The sequence below is a fragment of the Pelodiscus sinensis genome, chromosome 4 (genome assembly GCF_049634645.1).
Source record: "Pelodiscus sinensis isolate JC-2024 chromosome 4, ASM4963464v1, whole genome shotgun sequence".
Taxonomy (NCBI): Eukaryota; Metazoa; Chordata; order Testudines; family Trionychidae; genus Pelodiscus; species Pelodiscus sinensis.
Genome location: NC_134714.1, coordinates 130,929,628 through 130,943,321, shown reverse-complemented (window position 1 = coordinate 130,943,321; position 13,694 = coordinate 130,929,628). Strand labels below are relative to the sequence as shown.

The 13,694-nt window shown below is 53.5% G+C and overlaps 1 pseudogene; it reads right to left on the bottom strand.

Annotated features, from left to right (window-relative positions):
- Positions 1-13,694, bottom strand: part of LOC106732928 (integrin alpha-D-like) — a 32,375-nt pseudogene that overhangs the window by 5,260 nt on the left and 13,421 nt on the right.

Genomic DNA, 13,694 nt, shown 5'->3' with positions numbered 1-13,694 from the left:
ACAGGGGGTCAGAGAGTCGCTGGGCTCGGGGCCTGGGGAACTGCCAGAGACTGCGGGGGAGGGGCTGGCACAGAGGTTTGGGGGAGGGGCTGTGGTATGAACCGAGATGGAGAAATGGGCCCAGAGAGGCAAAGCTGCTACCATGGCAGGGCATCAAACCTGAGACCCCAGCTGGCTTTGTGCTATGACAACGTAACATTAACCATCCTTTTAAGGACCCCAATGGGGAAGGGAACGGCCCCTCCCCTCACTTCTCCAGTGGGGCCTCATTCCCAGCTCCTCCGTCTGGCCCCTGGTTCCCAGTCCTGGCACGGCCTGACCCGGAGTGAGCTCAGCTCTCTGTTCGCACTGACTCGCCGGGCTCCCCTGGCGCTGGCCCCAGCACATCCCTCACCACGGGCTGGGCTGCCCCAGTGACCTGCCCCGCTCTGATCTCAGCTGGGATCACACTGGGGGTCCCAGGCCAGGGCCCGTCCCTACCTCGGCTCCGCTCCAGAAGATGGGGGGGTTGATGTGGCAGGTGCTGTTCCTCTGAGTCTGCTCCTCCGAGCTCACGGCCGAGCTGCACTTAATGGCCATGGTCCTCCTGTTAGACTGAGCACAGGGACCAGCCAGTGAGAGACGGGGCCCAGAGCGACCCCTGCTGGGCCCCCTGCCTGCTCCCTGCAGCACAGCGCCCCCTGCTGAGTCCCCTGCCTGCTCCCTGCAGCACAGCGCCCCCTGCTGAGCCCCCTCCTGCTCCCTGCAACACAGCGCCCCCCCTGCTGGGCCCCTGCCTGCTCCCTGCAGCACAGCGCCCCCTGCTGGGCCCCTGCCTGCTCCCACAGCACAGCGCCCCCTGCTGAGTCCCCTGCCTGCTCCCACAGCACAGCGCCCCCTGCTGGGCCCCCTGCCTGCTCCCTGCAGCACAGCGCCCCCTGCTGAGCCCCCAACTGCTCCCTGCAGCACAGCGCCCCCTGCTGAGCCCCCTCCTGCTCCCTGCAGCACAGCACCCCCTGCTGAGCCCCCAACTGCTCCCTGCAGCACAGCGCCCCCTGCTGAGCCCCCTCCTGCTCCCTGCAACACAGCGCCCCCTGCTGAGCCCCCTCCTGCTCCCTGCAGCACAGCACCCCCTGCTGAGCCCCCTCCTGCTCCCTGCAACACAGCGCCCCCTGCTGAGCCCCCTCCTGCTCCCTGCAACACAGCGCCCCCTGCTGAGCCCCCTCCTGCTCCCTGCAGCACAGCACCCCCTGCTGAGCCCCCTCCTGCTCCCTGCAGCACAGCACCCCCTGCTGAGTCCCCTGCCTGCTCCCATAGCACAGCACCCCCTGCTGGGCCCCTGCCTGCTCCCACAGCACAGCACCCCTTGCTGGGCCCCTGCCTGCTCCCACAGCACAGCGCCCCGTGGAGATTCTCCACACACCTCACCCCCACTAGAGCCTATCCTTTATGCCAGGTGTGTATTGGAGTACCTGGAGCAGCTGATCACTCACACCCATCCCATGTCCCATGCCACCCATGTCTGGTGTTTAGAGAGGGTGTGGTACCTGGAGCAGCAGGACCCGGCGGTAGGACAGCGCGGCCGGGTAGAAGAACTGCACTGTGGTGTTGTAGGAATTCTCCCCGTGGTTCTGGATGGAGACGGTGATGTTGAGTTCAGGGGTGACACCCACCACCAAGGCACTCAAGCTAAGTGGGAAAGAAAGGGGTGAGCTTCTGCAGGGCAGTGCCCTGACTGATCTGTTATGTTCCCATAACAGTTCTCAGCTGGAGAACCCGCTGCTGTGAGCTTCCCATTACAGGGTTGACCCAGGGAACACCATCATCCCCACAGCAGCGCCTCCCACCCAGGATCCATCAGCTCTGGAAATCTGACACAATCTCCCACTGCATGTTGAAGTTCTGAGGAGTGACCACGCTGGATGGGTTCCTCATAGCAGGTGCTACTGGGGAGACCCGTCCAGCTTGACATGGCACCTTGGATCTTCATCTGACACCTTACTGAATTCTCACCCCACTCAGCGACTTACCCGGAGAAACTGAAGGAGATTTCTAGCTGGTCATCACAGTGGTCATCAGTGCCACAATCCTTCTGAAATGGGAGCTGAGGAGAGACCCAGGAGGGCAGGGGTCAGGTGGGCGGGGAGGGAGTTGCAGACACCCCTGCTTGAGTGACACTGCAGGGACACAGGGACACTCCAGTTACCCCAGAAGCTTCCAGTCCCCTGCACAGCCAAACTCATCTTCAGCCTCCCACCCCTCCGCCACACAGACACACAAACAGACAGACACAGGTCCCTTGCCTTCCACCTCCCTGCTCTGGCCAGCGGCAGAATCTCTCTTCTAGGGATGCTCTTGGTTGCAGAAGGGCTGGGGAACAGGGCATGGAGCCATCCCCTCTAGTGGCCCCTGGCCAAAATACATTTTTTTAAAAACTTCAGCAAAACATTTTGGTTTTTGGACTGAAATTTTGGGAGCTCTGAGGAGAAGTTGGAATGTTCCGGTTCAGGGAAATGGGTCCATAACCAAGGCAAACTTAGCATCGGTCTCTGTCGCGCCCTGGGGTCTGCACTCTGTACAGGGTTCCGGAGCCTGCTGCTGGCTCTGAACTTTGCAGTCTCTTGATTTTGAACTCCAAGGTCACTGGATCGATTCCTGCCACAGACCCACCCTGGGGCTGGGCTCTGGCACCTTACCGAGCCTGTAGACACCAGCGCAGAGTCCTCACTCAGGATGGGTCTGAGACCGCCAGCGGCAACAATGGGTTCCCCTGTGAGGGTGTAGTTGAGGTGCAAGGTGATGGGGGTCAGGGTGTCCTCAGGGCAGAACTGGAAAGACAGAGACATGTCGGGCCCCAGAAGGGAAACGGAGGCTGGGTAGGATCTGGAGAGAGATTTGTTCTCTGGATGATTTGGAGCAAGGAGCAGGGCTGGAGGGGCAGACAAGCAGGAGGGGAAGAAGCCAGGACCCCCTCCCCGCACCACTCACAGGTAACATTATCTGGTGCATCTCACATTTCTTCTCAATGCTGAGCATCAGCTCCCTGCTCAGGACGGGGCCAGTGGAGCCGAAGGCAGCTCGGATCTTCCTCCGCCCCGGGTCCAGGGCCAGGCTGTACTGGATGGTGCTGGAGATCCTGTCACCTATGGGAGAGGGGAAATGAGGGACAGAGAGAGACTCAGGCTACATTTATACTGCAGCTCTTTTCTGGGATACCAGAAAAGTTACGCTGTGTCCAAGGAACGCGTCCGCTTTTCAGAAAAAAATTTCAGAAACACAGACATATTCTTTTGCCATCCATGTAAACCTAGTTGTACAAGGAAGAAGGGATGTGCCAAAAGAACAGGTTTTTCTGAAATTTGGCACCATGTAGATTCGCCAAATTTTGGAACAGCCTCTTCTGAAAGAAAAGTGGAAAAGGTTGCATATCTTTTTCAGATGTTTCTTTGTAGTGTAGACACAGCCTTAGAGGGGGACCCTCAAGAGGACATGGGAGACAGGCCTTCCCTCCCCCCCAGAGGGTGCTGGTTCCAATCCAGCCCCAGGGCAGGGGATTACCTGGCTTAGAGGGAAGGGGAACGAGGGTGGTTTTGGTCTCACCTAGGCTGTCCATGGTACTTTTTGTGATGGTGAAGCAGACCTCTGCCCTGCTGGCCTCTGTGTCCAGCTGCTCCTGTCCCTGGCACTCAAAGGCTGAGAGGGGGATTGTGGGGGGCTGGAAGCTGATGGACACCTCAACTCTGAGCACTGGCCGTGACCTGCCATGGAGAGAACAAAACCATCACCCAGGTGCTCCCTGTAGTGCAAACTATATAGGACGTGCAATCCATTTGGAAATCCGTCGTGCAGAGACAGCTGTTCCCTTGTGGGGACTGGACAAAGATGAAGAGTTTGTCTGATTCCTGGGCTCCTTGGTCCTCTCTAATTAAAAAGCGAGGGATCATCTGACATCTAGAGTGTGCAAGATGGAATCTCTCAGAGAGGTGTGAGGTTTAGGAAAGTACATGGGTAAGTATATGGGTTCTTTCAGGTGGAAGTCCAATGTAACTTTAGGGAGAAATCCAGATGAGGTCTGAGAATGACCCCATTTTTAGTAAAGGTAGTGTATGGCGGGTGAGCCATGAAGGCTGCAATTTCGCCCACTTGTCTCTCAGATGTTATTGCCACTAGGAAAGCCACTTTCATGGATAGGTATTGCGGTGGGGTAGTGGCTAGCAGAGTTGTTGACTCAAGTCCCACGACTTGAACTCGAGTCCAACTTAAATCGCCTTGGTGACTCAACTTGAGACTCGACTCGGGTTCATTGTTTGTGACTTGAGACTCAATTTGAGACTTGCTAATTTTGTTAAATCGACTTGGTAAAAAAATTGTCCGAAAATGCCGATATTGATGGCTTGTACAAAAGTGACTTGACATTTTTTAAATTAAGACTTGAGACTCGACTTGGGACTTGACTCGAAAGTGATTTTAGGGACTCGAGACTCGACTTGAGACTTGAACTGTAGTGACTTGAGACTCGACTTGGACTTGACAATGACGACTTGAAGACAACACTGGTGGCTAGTGGTTCAAAGGACAGCCTAGTGGGTGTGTCAAATACGAGGTTTAGGTTCCAAGGAGGTATAGGCGGACATAAATTTGGACGTGTTTTCCACAAGCCTTTTTCATCATGGGGTGTGCAAAGAGTAAGAGATCATTGACTGGTTTGTGGGAGGCTGTGATTGCAGAGAAATGCCATGTGTAATTTGTGGTGATTCTAGTGTGGGAGAGTAAGAAAGTTTTTCTGCTGTTTGCCCATGCAGGCTAGAGTGAGGTACTGTTGGAGAGCATGGTGAAGCTACTCTCTGCACTGGTGGAGGTGGAGCAGCTGGTTGCGAGTCTTTTTGTGCCATGTTTTGCTTACTGCTTTTTTATGCTCCAGTGTGGGAGTGCGCTTTAACTCTGGCTAGCAGGAGCTGCCTCGTTCAATCGGTGCCAGGTTGTCGTTGGGTGCAAGCAGTGGCATGTCTGGCTTTGTCAGTGCCGGACATTTGATTGCATCAGCAGGAGCTGAGGGAGCAGTGCACGGTTTCAGTTCCGACTCAGCTCTCTTTGCTGACGTCATTTTACATTTCTCCGCATAGTTGATGGGACCAGGAAATGAGTAGCCCAGAACGTGGCAGGCAGTGATCATACCAGGGAACCACGTGGCACCAAAGTACCTCTGTGGGGCGATGAGCTAGCCCTTTGGTGGAGTGCTGAGTGTGCCCGTTTCTTCGGGAATTTATCCCATGGTGGTTGGAGGGATTTCTCCCAGAGAAGATTCTTCAAATTCATTTTGTGATCTTTCCTCACTCTTACCATAATGTTTTGACAGTACAGGCACTTTTGTGCTGCGTGGCTTTCTCCTAAGCATTTTATATAACAGGCGTGTCCGTCAGCCCCCGGCATTGAGTCCTGACATGACTCACATTTCTTAAAAGCAGGGAAGCCTAGCATGTTGAACAAATGAGAACGTTCAAACATGAGGAAAAAAACAAAGTACGAAGGCAAAAATAAAAAAGGAAAACCCAGGAAAGCAGGGTATTTTCCCTAAAATAGAGAAGTAGGTAAAACTAAGTATAAACTGACAAACTACGAACAACTAACTAGACTATTTTACTCTTTTCTGTCAGAAAGGAGAGAACTACTGCGACTCCGTCTTCAGCTGAGCACAGTAGAAAAGGAACAGAGGGAGGCTTGCACCACGCATGCACTTAGCAAACAAAAACAGCATAAGATGGGAGGCACTGCTAGGCAAAAATCTCTGATCAGTGGCATGAGGATGCACTAAGACCTAAGTGGAGCACTCACAGGAACACCACTTTAGGAAGAATAATCTGATCACATCTAAACAGACATTCCCTATCTACTCACATATCTGTGCTTCAAGGTTCAGTCCATTCCTATGCCCAGTTTTCTTTGTAGCATGCTAGGTCCTGCCTAGTTCAATTTACCTTGTTCCTTCAACTGCTGGCTGAAAACTCACACAAAGAAAAACAGCAGGCAGGTCCCTTTCTATTCAAATGTCACACATTTTTCATTAGTTCTCCTGGCTCCTGCCAGCACCTTCTAGCTACCTAGGTTTAACCCTTTGATTACTGAATGCTGGGATGTCCAGAAAAGGCCAGCACTCCTCCTACCCATCACAGTCACACAGTCCTTTGTAGCAGGACTCTATTCATGGCCATGCGCACTTGCAGTAACTCAGCCCCCACCATTGACTTCATGACTTCAAACTGATTCACAACCAAATAGTAGAAGTTCAGAGTTACCAGCTTCCACACTGCAATCGTCACTGGCTTCTCTACCAAGAGGGCAGCCCTCAATCAGTGGTGGGATCCCACCAATCAGTTCTGGTTTCCCAACCCTAAAAGTGACAGTCCACTGGTCCGTGAATATTAAAAGCAACCTGGGGTTGTTTCTTTCCCTTGCACACAGCAGGTCAGGCAATTCTGATCCCTGTTCAGATTGGAAGTTCATAATATCCTGCCTCACCATTCCTGATGTGTTCAGAAGAGGACAGAGCAGTGCGGGATCCATCCTTTAGGACAGAGGTGGTAGGCCGCAGTGAACAGGAACCATTGAAACATGCCACAGGATATAGTTGGGAGCCCATAGAATGTCAGAATGGAAAGGACTGCATCATGGGATGTTGAGCTCACACCCATAAGGCATCGCCATCCACTGCACTTTCCCGCAATCCTAGCTGCAGAATGGGTGAGTAGTGCGATAGGTACCCACAGAAGTGGCCCGTGGCGATAGGCCAACTCGGCCATCACCTAGGGTGCCACCTTCAACGGCGCCCAAAGATGATGTCACGGGGCGCAAGGGGTGCCCGATGATGATGTCACCCCATTGACGGCCGTGCAGGCGGGGGCGCCGATTGCGCATTCCACCTGGGGCGCCAGCTGCTGCAGCCCACCTCATGCTGCTCCTGGGTATCCACAGGACACTGTTTGCACTGTCAATGCACCACGTGTGACTGTGCTCTGAGGACACAAGGAGCGTAGTGTGAACATGCAATAGTGATGAAAGTTCAGCACATGTTGATCATCAACATAACGTCTATCAAAAACTCTGTGAGGTAGACAAGGCTTGAGATGGCCCAGTGGGGCAGGGCCAGGACACAGAGGGACTCACCTCAGCAGCAGGACCTGGCCTTGTGCTCCCACTGCGATGTCCGGCAGCCCATCCCCCGTCAGGTCTCCCCCACCACTGACGGCCTGGCCAAAGTAGTGCAGCCTGCTGGGGAACTGCGCCCCCTCGATGCGCTGTGGGGCAGAGAGAGCAGTAAGGCGTGTGGGAGGGATGGTTGCTCTGTACAGTGGACACCAGAGGGAAAGGGATAGGGACAGAGCGAGTGTCCTGTATAATGGGCACTAGGGGGCAGCAGAGGTTGGGGGATGGGAAAGAGGCAGCTAGGGTTTCATAGGCACGAGGAGTCTATGGGGCCCCATGATGCCACTTCAGGGCTGTGTGCTGACCCCTCCTTGCAGGAGCTGGGCTCACCTGACTGTACTGAGGGTTAAGGCCTCCCTTTTTCCCATGGAAGATGTACACGGCCCCGCAGTTCTCGTTCTCCATGGGGGCCCCGATGGCCACGTCCGTCTGTCCGTCCCCGCTGATGTCCCCGATTTCAGACATGCTGGCCCCAAAGTGCCCAGACACCTGCCCCATCTGCCCCTGCAGAGTTGTGCTGAAAATCAGCGTCGCCCCCTGCAGGCCCATCCAAAGAGACACAAGGGGAAAGGATCAGCATTTGCTGTCATCAGAGATGCCCACTGCCTGGCTCCTGTCCCTGGTCCCAGTAGCACAGCGCCCCCTAGGGCTGCTCTGGAGCATTGGAGCTAGTATTGAATGGGGGGGAGCACCCCCTACTGTTTCCCTGCCCCCCCCATGCTGTTGACATCACCGCCCCACAGCATTCCAATCAAACTAGAAACCCATCACCTCCATCTTCCCCATTGCACCGTCCTCTTTCTTACCAGCCAGTCAATCAGACAGACGTAGACCAGTCCTCCAGTCAGAGGTGTGTGGTACATGGGGGCTCCGATCAGAACCAGGTCTGTGTTCCCATCCCTGTTCAGGTCCACAGCGCACAGTGTGCTCCCGAACTTGGAGCAGCTCTGGAGAGGCAAAGAAGTCACCCCCTCAATTTAGTCCCCTCCTCCCACTGATACCCTTCTGGCCTTAAGGAGAGAAGGATTCAGTCTTAGTGTCCATTCTATCATTAGCCTCAACCTCCCTCAGCACAGCAGGTGGCACCATCGCTGTAAGTGTTCTTGAATGTATAGGTAGTGAGATCTTGGAGGGGCTGAGATGCTGAATGCGAACTGTGGTGCAATTCCTTTATAGCTCAGTCTAGCACCACTCCACTTTATAATAGTGGTTCAGTCAGAGAATAAGTTTTGTTTAGGTGGCATGTACAGGCAGCTAGAGCTTCGAGAAATTCACTTTGTTACTGTTGTGTGATCTTTTCCAGACACTGTTACTATCACCAGTAATGTTATTTTCCTTGCCCAAATCTCTCTAGCCCAGATCCACAAAGGTACTTTTGTGCTTAACCCCCAAACGTAGCTTCCACTGTGATCCACAAAACCCCTGCATGGCTGCCACTGACCCCGGTAGGTCCCTAAAATAACATGGTGCCTAAGTTTTTGCAGTGGAAGCTTCTTTGTTCCTGTCTCAAAGGCAAGGCAGGTGGCTCACTGTCTTATTCTCAGCATATAGTTGCCTCTTGCCCATTTCCCCCCACATCTTGACCAGCATAGTCCACAAACTGGGATAAGACAAGAACTCCTCCACCTCTGGTACACTTGGCCAGAAGGGAAGGGGTTGACCAGAGGTCTGGTATTTCCCATATCAGAGCCCTGACCCCTGAGCTGTGAAATATTCTCACGTGGACTCCTTCAAATTCCCCTGTTACAGTTGTTCCACTTTAATTGACTAATTCAGTCTCCGTTGGGCCACAGAACATGTGCAAATGACAACCGCACTATGGCCAGTGGCCAGAGCACTCCCTGAGAAAGGGATGATCCCTGGTGAAAGCCTTCTCCCAAATCAGGGATTCAAACAGGGGTCACCCAAGTCCTAGATGAGGACTCTAAAGAGGGAGGCTATAGCGGGAAATTCTCTCTTGTCTCCATCAGTTGGGTTGGGAAGATCTTGGCAGCTCTGAGCATGCCTACTGGATGAGGCACCTGTGGGCTAGGTGGAAGAGTGCCTCTCATCCCCCATACATCCGTCACTGGCACAGGCAACTGCCTCCCTGCGTTTGTCTCAGTGCCTAAGTCCTTTGGTGGGTCTGGTCCTCTGTGTAGACTATCAGGCCATGTCTACACTAGGGAACTATTTTGACATTACTAAATTTAACTTAAGTACTTGCATTTTAACAAATTCAAACTAGCATGTCCTCACTATGGGGAAGGACCGAAATTAATCTAAGGTAGGGTCTCTTAATGTGGATGTGCTGCCTTGGACTTACAGCCCCAGGAAGCACTCTGGGGAGCTGCGGGAGGCCTCCCAGAGGCCAATAAGTTTAAATTAGTGGTACCGGAGCATCCACACTAATATTATTTTGAAATTACTATTTTGGAATTAGTGTTACTCCTTCTGAAAAACAGGAGCACAGAATTTGAATTCAATGGCCTGTTACTTCAAAATAAGGAGTTTGGGGGTATGGACGCGCCACTTATAAATGTGAAGTTGTGGGATTATTTCGGAATCCTAGTGTAGATCAGAGCTAAGCAAAGGTAACAGCAGTGGGATATTGGAGAGATGCTGAATGTCAGTTGTGATACAGTTCCCTAAACCAGACAAATTTATCCCCCTGCCTGAGGCTCTCCCACTGAATTGTTGGTGAAGGTGAAGCCAAACATGAACATTACACAATGTTAAAATGTACACGCTTTCGTCAACCCCCCTCCCCCCCACTCACACCCACATACACACCCATATTCCATATTACCTGCTCTCCCAGCAGCTCCGATTGGGCTACCCATCCCTCATCCTTGGCACCTTGGCTGAACAGGATGACTTTGCCGATGCAGTGGCAGAGAGAGATCCCAACCACATAGCTGCTCTTCCCATTGGCTGTGATGACCTCAAATGAATAACCTCAAAGGAAAAGAGAGACATGGGGAGGTGAGATGGGAAACAGCTGTACAAGAGTTCATGGGATGGATTTATCCATTCAGGATACCGCCTAATGTACTGGAGTTTCACTGAACCTCTCCTGATCCACCTGTCTGGATTCCCTTTTCCTATTTTGCCGAATTCAACTCTTGGGCCTCTTGCTAAGTACGACACACCCAGCTGCACACACAGACTGAAGTCATCTCTGTGTGACAGGACTCACCTAGCACTCACGCACACACCCTTTTTGGTGATAAACCCAAAATCATACTGTCTTGCCCTATATAGAAAGGCCTGCACTGCACAAGCTCATAAAATTTCACCCTCTCCCTCAATGTGGAGAGAGGCTCGCACTGCTCTTTGTGCCTCCCAAATATGAATTGCACAAACTGGCTTATACTGTAACCAAGAAATTGGTTTAACAACTACAAAAAGTGTTTTGCTGGGACTTGGGTCAGACAGTTCCCCTTGTGTTGTGCTATCTCGGAGAGGTTTCTATTGTACCCAGTTCCTGGGGTAACCCAGGTGCTTGTGCGCACTGCCCCAATGATCCGGGTAACACCTTTTACTGTTGTACCTGGAAAGCTGCTGCGGGTGTTATGAACCTCATCTCATGTTTCAGCAACATGTAAGCAGCCAAATGCCACCGCTTCACATACCACAATACGCATTACGATCTTATTGGATTGTTTGTCTTAGCAGAGCAAGACTTTTACAATGATCCCTCCCGGATCACACTTTTGTACAAACAGCTCCGCATCACGTGACCCTGGGGAATATTGTGGAGTCACGTCGTCACAAACGGGGCTGCACAAGGATCCCTTTCCCAGAATTGAGGGGCAGGGGGATCCCGGGGCAGTGAGGGGAGGGGGACATGATAGGGAATATTAGGTGTCAGGTTGTCACAAACAGGGCTACACAAGGATCCCTTTCTGAGAACCGGGGTGAAGGGTCATCCCGAGGGGGGTGGGATCAGAACAATCGCCTCTCAGTGCCATTGGCATGGGACCTCGGGCAACTTCCCTGCCACAGGCCCTGCCCCTGCCCTACTTCTGCTCTGCCCCCTCTCTGCCCCTTTCCAGCTCCACCTCTGCCCTGCCACTTCCAGCTCCTCCCACACTTGCCCAAAGTCTCCTCCATAAGTGACTGGGGCGTTACTGGGAGGCCTGGAGTGGGGCAGCAGCAGAGGTCATCCCCCCCCCCATGCACTCACAGCAGCAGCGGGATTGAGGTGACCCCGCAGCCTGCTCCGCTCCACCGCCCATCTGCAAACCAGCTCAGCCCAGCGGCGGCAAGAAGAGCACCCTGGCCCCCGCATGCCCGATGCAGGGCTGGGGGGAGCAGCCTGGGACCTGGGAGCTCCACTTCCCACTGCTGAAGTGTTGCAGAGCACAACAAGCTGGGGGTGGGTGCTGGGGCCGGGTCGAGCAGGCTGCTGGGTTGCTCCAGCTACTGCTGCCACAGTGCATGTGGGGGCAACAGGTCTCAGTCAGCCTCCGCAGGGGACCCCAAAGACCAGCATGGGTTGGCTCTGCCTAGATACAGCCACCTCGAGGGAGAGGGGGAATCTTTGGCTTTGTTCTTACTCAGATAAGCCTCTGGCTATGTTGATGTCCTGGGGATGTTGCTGAAACTCGGGTTCCCACTGCTCCCGTACAGGTATGTCCCACCCGCCCCGTCACAGGCTCACACTACTCCCCACTCTGGAGTCCCAGCCACTCCCTGGCCCATCTCTAGGGCCCCAGAGCCAAGGTGACCCCAACGCCCAGAACTGGTACCTGCTTTGAAGAAGATCTTCTCCTGCAGCTTGTTCTTAATGCACTCAAAGACATTAAAATTGTCCACCCGCAAGACGTGCTGGTAGCTGCGCTCAGAAGCAATCTCATGGAGTTCCTGTCGGGCAGCATCGCTGGCGAAGTCCTGGCCAACCTTCATGGAATAGAGGAAGGTGCAGGGGAAACCAGGGCAGCAGTGTCAGTCACAGCCCAGAGCCCTGGGCACAAACCCGACTGCCCCAAGGACTGTCTTACCCAGTGGCAGTGGATGGGGAAGAGGGGCCCACTGGAGTAGCTGACCACAAGTCTCACTGTGGTGTGAGGAGAAGGGCCCTGGAGTTATAGAGCCAGCCTCATTTCAGCACCATGTTCCATGTATTATATCAGCAGCAGGGCCCGGGCCTCCCAGCGCCAGAAGCAGCATTCACGGTGTGCGGGGTAGGGAGGGGAATTTGATGCATCATGAGTGACAAGGCCTGAGTGAAGGGCCGTCCGGTCCAAGCAGGATTAATCACCTGAAGTGCCGTGGGGGCACTTTGGATGAACTGCGCCATGAGGCGCAGCACAAGGCCCGTGAGCCTGGCACTGCTTTGCAGCAGCTCCGGCTCTGTGTTATCAGTGCTGGGTGTCCACTAGGGCAACCAGAGCACACGGCGGCAGTGGAGGGTGGTGTGTGAGATGTGGCTGTAGAGAGAAGTCCCTTTGAGCATGTGTCTCAGCTAGCCTCAGCACGCAGCTACAGGAAGCGTCTGCCCGCTTAGTGCCTTTGATGATGCCTTGTAGCGTGGATTAAGGATGTTAAGGACTAGTCAACTATCTGATTAGCAAACGTTTTTCGGATAGTTGGTCGACTAGTCGATTCCCGCCCTTGCTGCCTTTATCTGATAGATGCAGCAGAGGGGGAGAAATGCGGTACTTCAAAGGGGCAGCCCCACACAGCTGAGCCCAGGCTCAGCTGTGCAGGGCTGCCCTTTTGAAACGCCAAGGTAGCGTTAAAAGGGAGAGTGATGTGGATGTAAAAACCTGATTTAATTACTGCCCTGGCTGTGGGACGATGTAACTTAATTGGACTTATGTGTGTTGTGTAAACCTCCCTTTGCTGCTGCTGCCCATCTCAATCTCTTCTACCCAACAGTTTAACGGAGATCAATGTCAACTGACTGAGACCAGTTTGCGAAGGATCAGAGCCGCTGTGTGAGCCCCATGGTGTGTGTTTAAAAAAGACTTTATAAGAACCAGGTGACTTTGCTGTTTAGCTGGGGAGGGGGGGAGGCTGTATTTCAGGAACCCCTTCCTCAAATGATCCCAGATTTGGAGCCTAAAACCTAACCTGTGTCTCTAAGAGGCAAACAACATTTCATGGCCATTGGAGTCAGCATGTGGAAAACGTGACGTCTAAACTGGAAAGCGCCTCTCAACCTGACCAACAGGAGTTTCCGCTCTTCTATAAAGTCGCACATTGGCCCAGTGACAACCCAGCCTCAGTTTGTTTCCCTAACCAGATGGGAACTGTCCCCTCCCCCCACACACAGTCTCTAGACATGGCCTCAGATACACTCTAGTTCTCTACCAGCTGCGGCTCACCCCGACGGCATAGCGAATGATCCCAGCTCTCTCCACCTCCGGAATAACGTCTGAATAAGAAAGTGGGTCTTCATTTTTCTGCCCATCTGTGATCACAATGAGAACCTTGGTGGCCTCCTCCCGAGCGCCACTCTCAGAGGTGAACAGCTCCCGCCTGGAAAAGCGGTGGAGGTGGGGAACACATGGCAGGGTGAGTGATAC